Source organism: Schistocerca gregaria, chromosome 8, assembly GCF_023897955.1.
Source record: "Schistocerca gregaria isolate iqSchGreg1 chromosome 8, iqSchGreg1.2, whole genome shotgun sequence".
Classification (NCBI taxonomy): Eukaryota; Metazoa; Arthropoda; class Insecta; order Orthoptera; family Acrididae; genus Schistocerca; species Schistocerca gregaria.
In genome coordinates, this window is record NC_064927.1 from 456,359,734 (window position 1) to 456,376,007 (window position 16,274).

The 16,274-nt window shown below is 43.3% G+C and overlaps 1 protein-coding gene across 2 annotated transcripts in view; it reads left to right on the forward strand.

Annotated features, from left to right (window-relative positions):
* The first annotated feature begins 248 nt into the window (after positions 1–248).
* The window catches only part of LOC126284325 (alpha-crystallin B chain-like), a 74,668-nt gene continuing 58,642 nt past the window's right edge, over positions 249–16,274 (forward strand). The window contains exon 1 of one of the 2 annotated variants that reach the window (XM_049983168.1): positions 249–362. The gene's annotated coding sequence lies outside the window, so the exon portion shown is untranslated. The remainder of the gene's footprint in view (positions 363–16,274) is intronic. The other variant, XM_049983167.1, reaches the window with a different exon arrangement.

Consider the following 16,274-nt stretch of genomic DNA (forward strand, 5'->3'; position numbering starts at 1 on the left):
GCGACTACGTTCATCAATACTACATTTTGTTCTGTTTAGCACAGGTCATAGAAAAAGTATCTTTGATGACAATGTTATGCAGAAATTCTACCTTTATTGTTGTAAGTGTGGAAAGACGAAAGCTTATCTTACAAAGACAAAAGAATAGCAACAGCAAAACTATGATACACTTACGATTTGTGACCAGCGATTTTCTATAATACCCAGTGAGCAGGGATATAATTTATTTCCAGCGTTCATATGTTAACAGCACTGTTACAAAGAATCCATAGAAAAACTATTTACTGTTTATATTGATTTTTGCTTCAACGATGTCTGTGTGTTGAAAAATTTTCGTGTAAGTGTCCTGCTTACTCCTGAAGGTAAGTTATGAAACTATAGGAAAGTAATACTCGCCAAGGGATTAACATTCGTACATTTAAAGTGTTGCTCAACGAGATCATTATTACGGCTATATTCTACATACATACTGTACCACCCACTGTGAAGTGCATGACAAAAAGTGTGCCCCATGTTAGGATTTCTTCCCGTCTCAGCCACGTATGGAGCGAAGGAAAGGAACGTTCTTACATGCTTCTTTGTGTGCTGTAAAGAATATCTCTAAATTAATTTTTTATAATGGTTGTTGAAACATTATAACTAGGTTTCCGTGGGCCATTTTACGTATACTGTCAAGAGTCTGCCATTTCATCATTTCCTTGACGCTCTGCCGTGAATCAAACATATCAGTGATCATTTGTGCTACCCTTTATTTTAAACTTAAGTATCCGCTGTTAGCTGTGATAGGTACGGATCCCAAAAACGTGAGAAATGCTGTCATTTGTAATCAGTCTCTTTTGGATTCATTTACCCAGTGTCTTACCAATGAAACGAAGTCTCGCCTGCTTTACTACGGCTGAGCCCATCCGAGCTCATTCCATTCCACATCTCGACCAAGTGTTAGATCTATCTACATCATCATCATCTACATGATTACTCCGCAATTCACAGTTAAGTGTCTGGCAGAGGGTTCATCGCACCACCTTCGAACTATTTCTCTACACTTCCACTCTCGAATGGCGCGCGGGAAAAACGAACATTAAAACATCTCTGTGCGATCTCTGATTTCTCTTATTTTAACATGATGATCATCCTCCTACGCAGGTGGGCGTCAATCTGAGGAGAAAGCTTGTGATTCATATTTCACAAGAAGAGCCAGCCGCAAGGAAACCAGTGCCGGCCGGTGTGGCTGAGCGGTTCTAGGCGCTTCAGTTTGGAACTCCGCGGCTGCTACGGTCTCAGGTTCGAATTCTGCCTCGGGCATGGATGTGTGTGATGTCCTTAGGTTAGTTAGGTTTAGGTAGTTCTCAGTTCTAGGGGACTGATAACCTCAGATGTTACGTCCCATAGTGCTCAGAGCCATCTGAACCATTTTTTTAAAAACCCGTCTTCGTTTTATCGATTGCCAACTCAATTTGCGTATCATGTCCGTAGTACTCTCTCTTCTATTTCTCGATAATACAAAATGAGCTGCCTTTCTTTGAACTTTTTCGTTGTATTCCGTCAGTTCCATCTGATACGTATCGCGTACGCACAGCAATACTCCAGAAGAGGACCGACAAGCGCAGTGTAGGTGGTCTCCCGAAGTGTTCTGCCAATAAATACCAATCTTTGGCTCGCTCTCCCCACAACATTATCTGTATGATGGTTCCAATTTACGTAACTGTAATCCCAAAGTATTTAGTTGAATTTCCAGCCTTTAGGTTTGTGTGATTTATTGTTTAACCGAAATGTAGCGGTTTTCTTTTAGTACTCGTGTGGCTAACTACACACTTTTCATTGTTTAAATTGAATTGCCACTTTCCGCACCAGACAGATGTCTCGTGTAAATCATTTTCCAATTGGTGTTGAACCCCTGATGGCTATACACTCCAGTAAATGACAGTATTATCTGCAGACAGAGGGTTGCTCAGATTCTCTTCTACGTCGTTTACGTAGATCAGGAACAGCAGACAGCCTATAACACTTCCTTAGGGAACGGCAGATAATAATCTGTTTTACTCGATGACTTACCATCAGTTACTACGAGCTGTGACTTTTCTGACAGAAATTCACGAAACTAGACGCAAACCCCATAGGCACGCAATTTGATTAGAAGTCTCTTGCAGAGGAACGGTATCAAAAGCCTCCTGGGAATTTAAAAATATGGAATCATTTTGACGTTTCCTGTCGAAAGAGCTCGTTATTTCGTGAGAATAAAGAGCTAGGTGTGTTTTACAAGAACGATGTCTTCTGAATCCGTGTTGGCTTTTTGTTAATAAATCATTTCCTTCAAGATAATTCATAATGTTCGAGTACAGTATATGTTCCAAAATGTGTTGTCTGCGCAAATGAAAAATCTTCCTGGAAACATGTTTCTTTGGGAGTGCCACAAGGATCAGTCTTAGGACCACTTTTGTTTTCTTTATATGTCAAGGATATTTCGTCGGTTTTGTCCTCCTGTAAACATCATTTCTATGCCGACGACCTCCAGCTCTACCTAAGCGTCAGACCTGAAGACGTAAACACTGCAATCGCTCTGATGAATGATGATCTGTCTTCAGTAGTGACATGGGCGAAAAACCTGGGGCTTAAATTAAATGCAAAAGAGAAGCAAGTAATCTTAATAGCCCATCAGAAATTAATAAGTTCAGATTTCCGAGAACGGCTACCACCTATTCTGCTCGAAGGTACTCCAATACCATATCAGAAAACAGTGAAGAACTTGGGTGTAACTTTGGACGAGCATCTCAACTGGGCGGAGAATACAGTCGCAGTGTGCCGAAAGACGTCTGCTTGTCTCTATGCTCTCAAAAAGTTTCGGAACATATTCCCACAGGACTTGAAACGCCAGCTCGTGCAAGCACTCGTTCTACCGAACCTCCACTATTGTGATGTGATTCAACAAGGCATGAGTAGTGAAAACAAAAGACGGCTAGAGCTAACCATGAATGCCTGTGTGCGTTACACCTGCAACATTCACCGATATGATCATGTTAGTGCTTCATACTCCGAGCTAGGGTGGCTGCGGCCGGATAAACTGCGTGACTACCACACTCTATGTCTACTTCACCGACTCCTCATCGCGCAAGCACCCCAGTACCTAGCTTCAGAGATTAAAAACCTGTCATGCCATCATAATCGAAACACGAGGTCACTCTTATCTGGTATCCTAACTGTGCCCACTCACAAAACAAAAACTTTTGCAAACTCCTTCTCAGTTGCCGCTGTCCGCCTCTGGAACAAACTGCCCCTTACCTTGAGGAAAATTCAATCTACTGTTGCTCTTAAGAAGAAGTTGAAGCATTTCCTACTATCATCCGCATAAAATTCTCCACAAAATTAATGTGCAAGGCCAATCCTCTCATCTGTCAAATAGCAAAGCTAGCGTCTCCTATCTTGCTCCTGAGATGCCTTCCTCTTCATCTATCTCTATTAGCCACGCAGTCTCCTTTTCCTTTATATTTTCCTTAATTATGTTTCATCATGTCTCTCTATTCTTCTCCTCCCTTCACCATGAGTCTCCCTCATACTCCCTGCTGCCAGCACTCCTATCTAAAATCTTTCTCTTCAATAATGTATTTTTCGAGGTATACCTTTCTAATTGTTTATCTTATTGTTTGTATTAGATGTAGTTTAACATGCCTACTAAAACATATGACTGTAAAATAAGTAGAATGCCTGGTTAGATGTAAGAGAGGGCCTGATGGCCCTAATCTTGCCAGGTTAAATAAATAAATAAATAAAATAAATAAATAAATAAAATCTTACTGCAAATCCGACGTTAGTGATATGGGTCCGCAATTCAGCGGGTGTGGTTGAAATGGGAACTAACTCGTCTGCAAGTTCTGTTCGGAACCTGACAGCGATTTCGGCGTCCAGTGAGCCTTGGTTACCTTCGGCGATTTGAGCTGTTTCTCGACGCCACTGGCAGTAATACATGTACCACTCATCTTCGCAGTGATGGGGAAGTAAATGGTTCAAATGGCTCTGAGCACTATGGGACTTAACATCTCAGATCATCAGTCCCCTAGAACTTAGAACCACTGAAACCTAACTAACCTAAGGACGTCACATATATCCATGCCCGAGGCAGAATTCGAACCTGCGACCGTAGCGGTCGCGCGGTTCTAGACTGAAGCGCCCAGAACCGCTCGGCCACCAGCGGCAGGCGGAGAAGTAAACAGGGGCAATACTTCTGTATCTTTGTGAGTAGAGCAACATTTCAAGGCAACCTTAAATATTTCTGGTTTTTCTTTGGTATCTTTAGTTTCAGTCTGAGTTTTCCATGAGTGACAGAGTTGTTACTATGCGGCGGATAATCAGAATAGAGTGTTTAGTAACTTAAAGGAGTAATCGTAAACAGGTGCCATGCAGGTAGGGGTAGGGATATTGGGGAAGGATATAGAGAAGGTAACTCGTCTAGTGATAAAGTGTTCAACGAAACAGGGAAGGCGAAACTCTGAGGTGGTCAGATACTAGAAACGCTTCGTCTGTAGTTTTGGGCAGATAGGACAGAGTGGAGATTACGTCATTAGTTGGACCATGAAGAATGGCAAGGCGAAGACTTTGCGTCAGACTATGTAACAAATACCGTCTTGTTTTTATGTGCATTTAAGGCAAGCCAACATTCAATACACTACCTCAATACGGTGTTTAAACATTTGTATCTGATGAACACATGCATAGAGTAATGTGACTGAGTCTGCCAGAAAAAATATTTCTAGAGAATTAGATGCTAGCGAAAATATTCGATGTCATTGTACTTTTTGTGTTAGTCAAAAGCGTAGTACCATTCGGGCACATTTCAGAAATACAGACGTCCATAATGTTGCTGTTCTATTCCGACCAGATGTTACGTACAGAGAGCGTTGATTTTTAGTTAAAAGCTTTTCTGTGTTTGTGGATAATTCGTTATACTCGAGCTTAAAACATGGCATGGGATCCTCAAACAGACAGTTTTTAATTTTCATGGTCTACAGTTTTACACATTTGTTTTGCACTTTTTATAAATACTTCTTTTAGTTCTGCTACCTTTTTGCAGATGAAAAAAATCACTTTAATATCATTTCAGATCAGACATTTGACTGTGGGCCCTATTTGGGTTTGTGGATGCTCTGTATTTTAGGCGCGAGTAACGTTAGGAGATACCGCCTAGAACAGGAACACACCTACATGAAAGTTTAAATTAGACTTAAATTAACCTTAAGGTTGAAAAATTTAAAAGCAGGAATATCTTACGCTCTTTCCACTCGTCTGAGACTCTTCTTTTTGTGAAAGATTCGCGAGAAACACAACATATTAGCAAGGACTGCATAAGACAAAAGAGCTGTCTATCTTTCTATTGAACCAAACAGCCGTTAACATCCGAAAATAGAGGGTGTTAACAGGAAGTGTAGACAATTCTGTGAGATGCTAGTATTCAGCGAGACAAGAAACTAAGTCGCATATACACTCCTGGAAATGGAAAAAAGAACACATTGACACCGGTGTGTCAGACCCACCATACTTGCTCCGGACACTACGAGAGGGCTGTACAAGCAATGATCACACGCACGGCACAGCGGACACACCAGGAACCGCGGTGTTGGCCGTCGAATGGCGCTAGCTGCGCAGCATTTGTGCACCGCCGCCGTCAGTGTCAGCCAGTTTGCCGTGGCATACGGAGCTCCATCGCAGTCTTTAACACTGGTAGCATGCCGCGACAGCGTGGACGTGAACCGTATGTGCAGCTGACGGACTTTGAGCGAGGGCGTATAGTGGGCATGCGGGAGGCCGGATGGACGTACCGCCGAATTGCTCAACACGTGGGGCGTGAGGTCTCCACAGTACATCGATGTTGTCACCAGTGGTCGGCGGAAGGTGCACGTGCCCGTCGACCTGGGACCGGACCGCAGCGACGCACGGATGCACGGATGCACGCCAAGACCGTAGGATCCTACACAGTGCCGTAGGGGACCGCACCGCCACTTCCCAGCAAATTAGGGACACTGTTGCTCCTGGGGTATCGGCGAGGACCATTCGCAACCGTCTCCATGAAGCTGGGCTACGGTCCTGCACACCGTTAGGCCGTCTTCCGCTCACGCCCCAACATCGTGCAGCCCGCCTCCAGTGGTGTCGCGACAGGTGAGAATGGAGGGACGAATGGAGACGTGTGGTCTTCAGCGATGAGAGTCGCTTCTGCCATGGTGCTAATGATGGTCGTATGCGTGTTTGGCGCCGTGCAGGTGAGCGCCACAATCAGGACTGCATACGACTGAGGCACACAGGGCCAACACCCGGCATCATGGTGTGGGGAGCGATCTCCTACACTGGCCGTACACCTCTGGTGATCGTCGATGGGACACTGAATAGTGCACGGTACATCCAAACCGTCATAGAACCCATCGTTCTACCATTCCTAGACCGGCAAGGGAACTTGCTGTTCCAACAGGACAATGCACGTCCGCATGTATCCCGTGCCACCCAACGTGCTCTAGAAGGTGTAAGTCAACTACCCTGGCCAGCAAGATCTCCGGATCTGTCCCCCATTGAGCATGTTTGGGACTGGATGAAGCGTCGTCTCACGCGGTCTGCATGTCCAGCACGAACGCTGGTCCAACTGAGGCGCCAGGTGGAAATGGCATGGCAAGCCGTTCCACAGGACTACATCCAGCATCTCTACGATCGTCTCCATGGGAGAATAGCAGCCTGCATTGCTGCGAAAGGTGGATATACACTGTACTAGTGCCGACATTGTGCATGCTCTGTTTCCTGTGTCTATGTGCCTGTGGTTCTGTCAGTGTGATCATGTGATGTATCTGACCCCAGGAATGTGTCAATAAGGTTTCCCCTTCCTGGGACAATGAATTCACAGTGTTCTTATTTCAATTTCCAGGAGTGTACATGCGTCGTACTTGCGTGTGTGTGTGATTAAGGCACTTGTTCTTAGGTGGGGAAGAAAGGCGTCTCGTTGGGTAATTGAGCATATTCGTTGCATTAGCACTTCGCCACCTGGACCAACAGCGGGTTCTGGTGTCCTGTATTACAGCACTCTACGTACATAATAATCTGAGCAATAGGCAGTCTGCAGTCAGTTGCATGCTTCGAGTTGTGTTGTATACGAGGTCTGTTCAAAAAATTCCGTAACATTCGTAATTTCGCGCCAATGGTGTGTTGGGGCGAAATGCGGTTGGCATCCCTGAGCGCGCCATTGCTTAATGTGTAACTGCTGGAAGTTTTCAGTGTTGCATGTCTTTAGTTATTATTCAGTGCTGTATTGAGTAGAATACTGTGTCGCACTGTTTGCGAATTTAGAGATGGCAGAGTCAGAGGAGCAACGCGTCTGCATTTAATTTTGCGTGAAACTTAAGAAAACGTTTACAGACACACATCAAATGATGCAGGAAACCTACGGTGATGAGACTTAAGCCATGCCCCGATGTTACGAATAGTGGTCTTCATGCCGAGGACTGGTTTGAAGCAGCTCACCTTGCTAGTCTCTCCTATGGAAGCCTCTTCATCTCAGCATAACTACTGCAACCTTTACCTCTTTGATGCATCCCTTGGTCTCCCCATATAATTCCCCACTTTCACTTCTTGTCTGAACAACTCACAGTCCACGATTAACTTCCGTACAAATATACAATCGAGACAAATATCTTCAGAAAAAGCTTGCTGAAACTTAAATTGATATTGGGTGTCAACCAGTTACTCTTTTTCATGTATGTTTTTCTTGCTTTAGCCATTCTACATTTCATATCTTCTCTACTTCGACAATCATCAGCTATTTTGCTGCCACTAAATCAAACTCGTATATTACTTTTAGTGTATCATTCCTTAATTTAATTCCGTCAGTATTGTCTGATATAATCTGACTATATTCCGTTACACTTGTTTTAATTTGGTTGATGTTCGTATTATAATCTCTTTCCTAGACTCTGTTCATCTAGACTCTGTTCTTTCCATTCAACTGCTCTTCCAAGTCGTATGCTGTTTCAGACAGAATGAGAATGTCATCAGCAAATCTCGAAGTTTTTGTTTCTTCTTCCAAAACTTTAATTCGTCTTTCGTTTCCTTTACCATATGCTCAGTGTAAAAATCGAATAGCATCGAGGGCAGGCTACATCCGGGACTCGCTCCTTTCTCAACTGCGGCTTCCTTTTCATGTCCCTTCGACTATTGTAACTAGCGTCCGTTTTCAGAACATTTTGTGAATAACCCTGCCCTTCTTGTATTGTATCCCAGCCGCCTTCAAAGTTGCAAATAGTGTAGTCTAGTCAAAATTGTTAAACGCTTTGTCTAAATCTACAAATGCTAGAATCGCCTAACGTACGTCGTATGGTCTATGGCCTCACGTGTTCCTTCATTTCCCAGGAACGAACGCAAAACCATCTTCTATGAGGTCGGCTTCCACCAGTTTTTCCACTCTTCTGTAAGTAGTGTCAGTAATTTGTAACCATGACTTATTAAACTGATACTTTAGTAGTATTCGCACTTGTCAGTAACTGTGTTTTTTGGAATTAGAGTTCTCGTATTTATCAGTTTCGTCTTCCCTTTCTTCAATATTGTCTTCAAGTTTGTTTCTTTTGTTATAGTCCTTCTATACATTCCTTCCACATTTCAGCTTGACATTGAGTTCTCGATTTCACACAACTTCTTTTCTTTTTTTCAAAGGTGTCTTTAATTTTACTAAGGGCAGTATCTTTCCCTATGGTTCTGGGTCCTAGCATTTGTACTACAGCCCTTCCTGCTTAGCCTTTTGCGCTATCACTCTCATTTTTAGACGTCTGTATCCCTGCTTGATTTGCCGTGTTTTTATATTTTCTCCTATCGTTGATTTAAGTCCTTTCGTCAAGGGCGCGTTGTTACACTGTAATCTAGCTTAGCTCTCGCTGCTTCGCTCGCTTTGACTGTATGATCAGGTCAGGCCTTTTTTTTTTATTTCTTCAGTTGAATTTTTGTTTAGTTCACAAATGTCGACACCTTTTAAACTTCTCCCGCTAATTAAGGCCACAGAAGCATGGTCTTTTCCGGATGTACTTCTGGCCAAAAAGCGATTCTTGTAGTTGGGCATCAAGGTTTTCATTAATCATACCTTTTGCATTCTCGTAATGATATTTCCACAGAAACTGTCATCCCCTAACACATATTTCTTTATATGTAACCGAGAAGTAAAATACCAGGTTTCATAAATTTAGCTTAATTTTTTTAATGTATAGAAATATTTTCGTAAAAATTTTCATGCCCACAGTGAAACAGTTTTTTCATTTCCAATTCAGATTCCAAATACCAATTTTCAGAGATTTAGCTTTAAAAAACTTTCGCAATGAAATATTTTGATAAAACATTCCACTCACTATTATGGGTGAATTCACAAAACGTTGAAACACCTTTTTTTTTTATTTATAACCGAGGTTAAATACGAATATTCATAGATGTAATTACCTTAGTAGTTCTTTAATAATTTATTTTCAAAAACAAATTTCAGACACCATTTGACCCCCAAAACGGTCAAATTTAAAAAAGAATGCTGAAAAGCGTTTTTTATTTCTGACCAAGAAACAAAACACCAATTTTCGTTGGTCTAAGCATCAAGATTGCCGTAATATCGGCATATTTTCAAAAAAACCTTTCATCTTCTATTTCATCCCATTAGGGGCGGAATTTCGAAAAATATCTTCGTGAACGACGCATACAGTGTAAGACCAGTACCCTCTCCAAAGTTCCAGATTCTATCCTTAGTGGTCTGGGCTGGACGGTGCTGAGTCCGTGAAAGAGTCAGTGGGGACATTGTCTTTTATACAGGGTGTCCCAGCTATCTTGTCCACCCAAAATATCTCTGGAACAATAACAGCTATTGAAAAATGACTTCCACCGTTATCAATGTAGGGCTGGGGCCCATGAATGTACATATTTGGGAAGATTCTAAAACTAAAGCATATGTGTTTTTTAACACAAACTTATGTTTTTTTAACTGGACCTCCTATATATTTTCTTCAGCAATCCATAGCATGATAAAGCACATACACAATGGCGTTGGTTGCGTCGCAGTATTCCCATTACATCCCGAGATATTGAGACGCGAAGTTGACGCTTGAAACACCCGACATGCGCTGCTAGCGGGCAGCATGGGGTTCACGCCTGAGCCTCAGGACGTGTATGTGCTTTGTCATGCTATGGATTGCTGAAGAAAAAATATAGGAGGTCCATTTAAAAAAAACATAAGTTTGTGTTAAAAAACACATATGCCTTCGTTTTAGAATGTTTCCAGATATGTACATTCATGGGGCCCAGCCCTACATTGATAACGGTGGAAGTCGTTTTCCAATAGCTGTTATTGTTCCAGAGATATTTTGGGTGGACAAGATAGCTGGGACACCCTGAATACAGGGTGATTAAAAAGAAACGTTCAGAAACTGATATGGCATACTGAGCATACAACAAGGATCAGTAATCACATAGGGAGTCACAAAGGCCATCTGGGGCTACAAAATGGCGTTGTAGTTATTAAGTCACTTGCTACAAATGGACGCGCATTACTGGAGAAGCTCAATGTTTTCTTCAGATGCATCAAGACACGCCTGACATCGACGATGCGTTGAATGGCGCAGCCTTTCAAGGATAGCTGGTGTATCTCGAAGTCATCCTGCTGTCGTAGCAATATTGTCCACTAGATCCTCCACGACGTAATAGGTGTTTCATACACAAGGCACTTCAAAATCAACCCCCCCCCCTTCCCCCCCCCCCCCCCCACACACACACATGCACACATACATGAGAAAATTGATTGGGGATAGATTGGGTAGCCACGTTACAGGCCCGCCGTGACCAATCCTGTGGTTGGGAACGGTTGGCTGCAGATATGCCCTCACTTGTCTGCTGAAATGCTTGGGTGCTCCGTCGTGCTGAAATCGAATGCGGCGACGAACAGGCATGGGAACATCATTCAGAATATTCAGCAGAACCTCTTTCAGGTATACATGATACGTGCGACCATCAAGTCGGTCCAGGAGAATGTACGGCCCAATTATACAGTCTCTGATGATGCCGGCCCACACGTTGAGCGTAAATTATCGTTGTGAGGCAAGCGTATGTGTGCCATGTGGCTTCAGATGCACGTACATAATCTCATGTTGTGTACGTTCGTCCCACAGTGACAACGCAGACTTATCAGTGAAGGGGACACTAGCTGTGGAGTTTCGGTCTGCAGCGGATTCCTCCAGAAACCACAGCACACATCCCATGCGCTTGTTGTAGTCCCCCAGATGCATTGCCTGAATGGGTTGGAAGTGGAGCTGATGCAGTGCTTCGTCGTGTACAGTCTCCAGACGGATGATTGGGGGACGTCAGTGTCGCGGGACACACCTCACACATTTGTTGACGGCTTATGCTGCACCCTTTCGAGGACACTTTCATCCGCCACAATTGACCGTGTTGTTCGTTGGCGACCAGCTCCCGGCTTGGTCACATAGAACAAGTCGGTTTCGCACAATCTTCGATACATGGTGGCGAATAATGTGTGGCACGGAACCTTGCTATCGGGAGATTTCGCACGATACATGGCACGGCTTCTCGTCCGTTGTAATTGGCCGTGCCATAGATCAGATGCGTCTCAGCCCTAACAGGGCACGTGTAGCTAACCGTGTTACTCTCAACGTTCCCACGGCGTGAAGGGCGGCGGCCTCCATTGCCTCCACCAGCGTTTGTGTAGCAACGCCCTCGTGGCGTTGCGATCCACGGTTGCTATGTGATCACTGATTCTTATTGTATGCCTGATGTGACATGTCAGTTGTAAATTTGTTTTGTATCACCTTGTATAGAGATTACTCTCAGTTCTGGGGACGTATCGTGGTATCTTACCTTCTTACACAAATGACGTCATTTATGTGTTCACTGTTGTCGAGCAGTTCGTGAAATGGTTCAGTGCATTTTATGTTCTCGCTTCTTCCACTTGTGAATGGAAGCCTACTACACCATAAGCGATGTTGTGGATATCGTTTTGTACAACGGAATTATGGAATTATGAAACATAAGTACTTCAACACTCTTATAGGTTACGGTGAAGTTTCACCATCGTCAGCGGTTCATTTTATTTTCTGCTATCAACGCAGATTTTTTAATTATCTTTTAACCATCACTTGTCGGGTAAATGTTACAGCTTTTTAAAATGTTGTGAGGGCCTGTTACTTACTATGCCACCACTTTGGCCACTATGCCAAAACATTTTTCACTAACACCTTACTACTTAGCTAAGCTAACTGTTAGATAACTTCGTATTATCCACTAAACAACAATGCCATATTAACAACTGGGGTGGCTATCATTAGAACCTCACCGTACGAAAATCCTTTTGTAAAATCACTAAAGAATGAAGAAACGGTCGCCGGTAATGAAGGAAGAAATGGAAAATATTTTTGGATTTCGATTATGAGGTAACTGGCTGAACCAGGCATGAGATTTTACACGTTCACTTTAGTCAGACCAGTATCAGTCAAGCAAGCACAATATGAACACTTTTTGAAGTCAGAATGAAATGTAAACAGATACAAATATTTTAACTGTTTCAGATAAGGCATAGAAGATATTAAAAGTCAGTTAACTATGAAAACATTAAGACCATTCTTAGTAAGTAAGCAAACTAGTAACGGTCCTATCATCTGCTGCTTTCTCATTTATTTTACTCGACGAATATGCAACGAAAAATGAAGAACCCGTATTTTCTTTAGGCAGAGTGCACTCAATTAATATTTACATTGCAGAATTACTTTACTATTCAGGAATAGAAAAGGAAAGAAAATTACCAGTCCACAATAATTCACACTGACACGAGGATACTTTTTACAGAATTAATGTACTGCTCAAAAATGGGTAGAAAGTACATCTATAACTGATCTTCCTGTTACAGTTCTGCCGGCCGCGGTGGTCTCGCGGTTCTAGGCGCGCAGTCCGGAACCGTGCGACTGCTACGATCGCAGGTTCGAATCTTGCCTCGGGCATGGATGTGTGTGATGTCCTTAGGTTAGTTAGGTTTAAGTAGTTCTAAGTTCTAGGGGACTCATGACCACGGCAGTTGAGTCCCATAGTGATCAGAGCCATTTGAACCATTTGTTACAGTTCTACGACAATGAAAACGTTCATGCCTTTCTAATGATACACAGAGGTGTGAGCAGTAATGAGGCAACAGACTGCATTATCTGCACGTCTCCTAGCACAAATATGGCTCATTCTCGCCTTTTTGTTTTTCTATAGCCATCACACTTGCTGAACGTTGGGGAGCGAGCAACATAAACATATGAGCCTCAAAAATCTTACATGCGAGGCAACAATAGGAAATAAGCAAAGAGGCGTCTTTGTAAGCTATCAGTGCATAAAGAACACGTGAAGTGAATGTGAAACCTGATTGCTCGTCTGAAAGGTGCTAATCGTATCCCACTTTTCACACTGTGTTTTTCTCATTGGGTGTTTCAGATACGTTTAGCTTGATACTATGGCATATACACGAAAATAATAAGAATGCGAGATACGTTCACTGGCACCATAACACTCAAAACACACAACTTGTGATTAACACTTCATTCAGTAATGCACCCATCTGTGACTAAAAAAAATTCTAAACCAGTACTGGAAAGGAAAAATGCGCTAATAAAAGCATTTAAATTAGTGGTTGATAGCTGTTTTTATAACTTGTCTTATAATACAATCACGAAGTCCTCAGGATGTCAAGTATTGACAAAGTGGCAAAATATTGGGTTGTTCCGTTACAACTTGGAAGGCTCCAGTCTACGTCATTTGATTCTGGAACTTGTAGACATTAGACCATCGAGTTTTCCGTGCTTGTCAGTATGTAAAAGAATCTGGGGGAGCAAGTACACATGATTCTCTGACTTCGATGCTAAACACAAAAATGAGGAGACATATTTACCATGAATTCAATTTTTTTTCAAAGATGATGTTAATGAGAGAACGCAGGAAATAATACTGTGTGCATGAATAGTTTAAAAACAGTGATAAAGTGTGGAGAGACAGCACAGTCAAAACACTTGAAAAGTGCTTGAACACTAAACACTTGAAAAACACTGAAAACACAGAAGAGATATCGACCATTAGAAACGGAGCCCTGTACACTTTTTCCTGAACTGGAAAAATACCTGTCATGGGATGGTAGATTGTTGATTGTTGATGAAAAGAAAGTTGGGTGTGGAGGGGAGACAGGAGAGAGGAGGTGATGAGGACTGAGGACAGGTAAGACGTGGTGACGAGATAGGGGTGACTGCGAGGGACAAGGAGACAGGGGTTAGCTGGTATTGGGATTTATAGATGTGTCGGAAAAAGGGAGTGGGGGCCAACAGGAAGGTGAGAAGGAGGTGTGGTGTGAGGAATGGGCGAGGAAGGAGCCCTTGCGGAGAGGGGGAGGGTGCAGTGGATTCAGAGTGGAGAGGATGGGTGAATGTGAGGGCAGAGTTCGTGGTCTGGGAGAGGGAGACTTGGGAGAGGATGTGGAGGGTGTGTAGGTGGAGGGTTGGTGAGATGTGTAGGTAGAGGCATGGCAGGCGAGGGGACACAGTAGGATCGTAGGAAGCGAGTTTGCAAATGGTGTAGGTTATTCCGAGGTCTTCAATGAGTGAGGAGAGGTAGGAATTTGATGTGTTGGTTTTGGATCCTTGTAAGGGGGGGGGGGGGGGGGGGGGGGGAGGTAAGCGGATGCGTAAAGAGTGGCCGAACGAAAGCAGCATTCAGTGATCTGGAGGGACTTGCAGAACTTGAGTGGAGCAGATATCCATGCAACATTTGCATAGCAAAGGATGATGAGGACGAAGAATTTGTATGTGTGGAGGACTGTGGAGGTGAAATCCGAATCTTCGGCCAGTTAGTAGTTTTAGTCTATTTTTGGGATTTCTGTTGAATGGTTAATTGGTGAGATTTCCATGTTAGTTGCCGGTCAAAAGTTAGTCTAAGGCAGGGCATCCCAACCTTTTCAGCTGGCGGACTCCTTCTTCAGTCGAAAATCCATGGCGGACCCCTAGTCAGTCAAGAGCACAGTAACTTTAAATTTAAGAGCGAAACCCATGGGAACTGGAAGTTTTTAATGCAAGTGCCATGTTCCCAATGTTCATATCAGCGCACACTCCGCTGCAGAGTGAAAATTCTCATTCTGGAAACATCGCTCAGACTGTGGCTAAGCCATGTCTCCTTAATATCCTTTCTTTCAGGAGTGCTTCTTCTGTAAGGTTTGCAGGAGAGCTTCTGTAAAGTTTGGAAGGTAGGAGACGAGGTACTGGCAGAAGTAAGGCTGTGAGCATGGGACACGAGTCGTGCTTGGATAGCTCAGATGGCAAAGCAATTGCCGATGAAAGGCAGAGGTCCCAAGTTCGAGTCTCGGTCCGGCACACAGTTTTAATCTGCCAGAAAGTTTCAAGAAACAATATCATTAACAGATGGCTTTATGAGATTTTCTGCAATGGTATGAGCTTTGCCTGTTTTAGCCACTCAATCACTAACCAAGAAAGAAGCTTTTAATGAATTTTCATTAATTGTTTTCGCATGAGTTTTCATGCAATGCTGAGAAGAAGCTAGTTCGGCACTCTTCCTTTTGAAAAAAATCCGGGTGAGTACCTTTAAAATGACGGCGCAATTTAACTTGAACCATTGAACAGTTCGGAAGGACTCGCGCACGAATTACACACTGAGCTTTACCCTCCTTTATCTCCATAAAGCCCATTTCTAAATAGCTTTCGATCTACTTACTCTTCTTGGTTATTCCACTTCCACAGGATATTGCAACCAATGGAGTACTTGCAGCGTTTTCACATAATAAATCCGGCTGTGGAACTTCTTGTGATTGTTCTTCCTTCGGTCGTCCTCCCACCTCATTCATTTAAACTGGAAACATCCCTTGTTGTGAAGGCGATGGAGAAACTGCACCCTTCTTCAATGATCCTGACTTCAGCCACGGATCCATGTTAGAAGTAATAAACTGGTCAAAAATCGACTTATGAAATAGGTAGTGCACTGCCAAAGCAAGTTTAACATTTAATTATGCCTGGGGCCGCATACGTGCCAGCGAGTGCTGTGATTGGTCGACAAGACTCACTCCGCGCATGCGTAAAAGGTTTCAGCGCATCTAGCGCCGTGAGCCGGCGGACGAACGACCCCCGTATTGTTGCGAAACAGTCGATCAGAGAAGCCGCATTCTCCGGCACTAAACTGTGTATGCGTTCTCACTTAGGAACCGCAGAGGCTGATTGGGAATACGACCTGAAGTAAAAGTACACAAG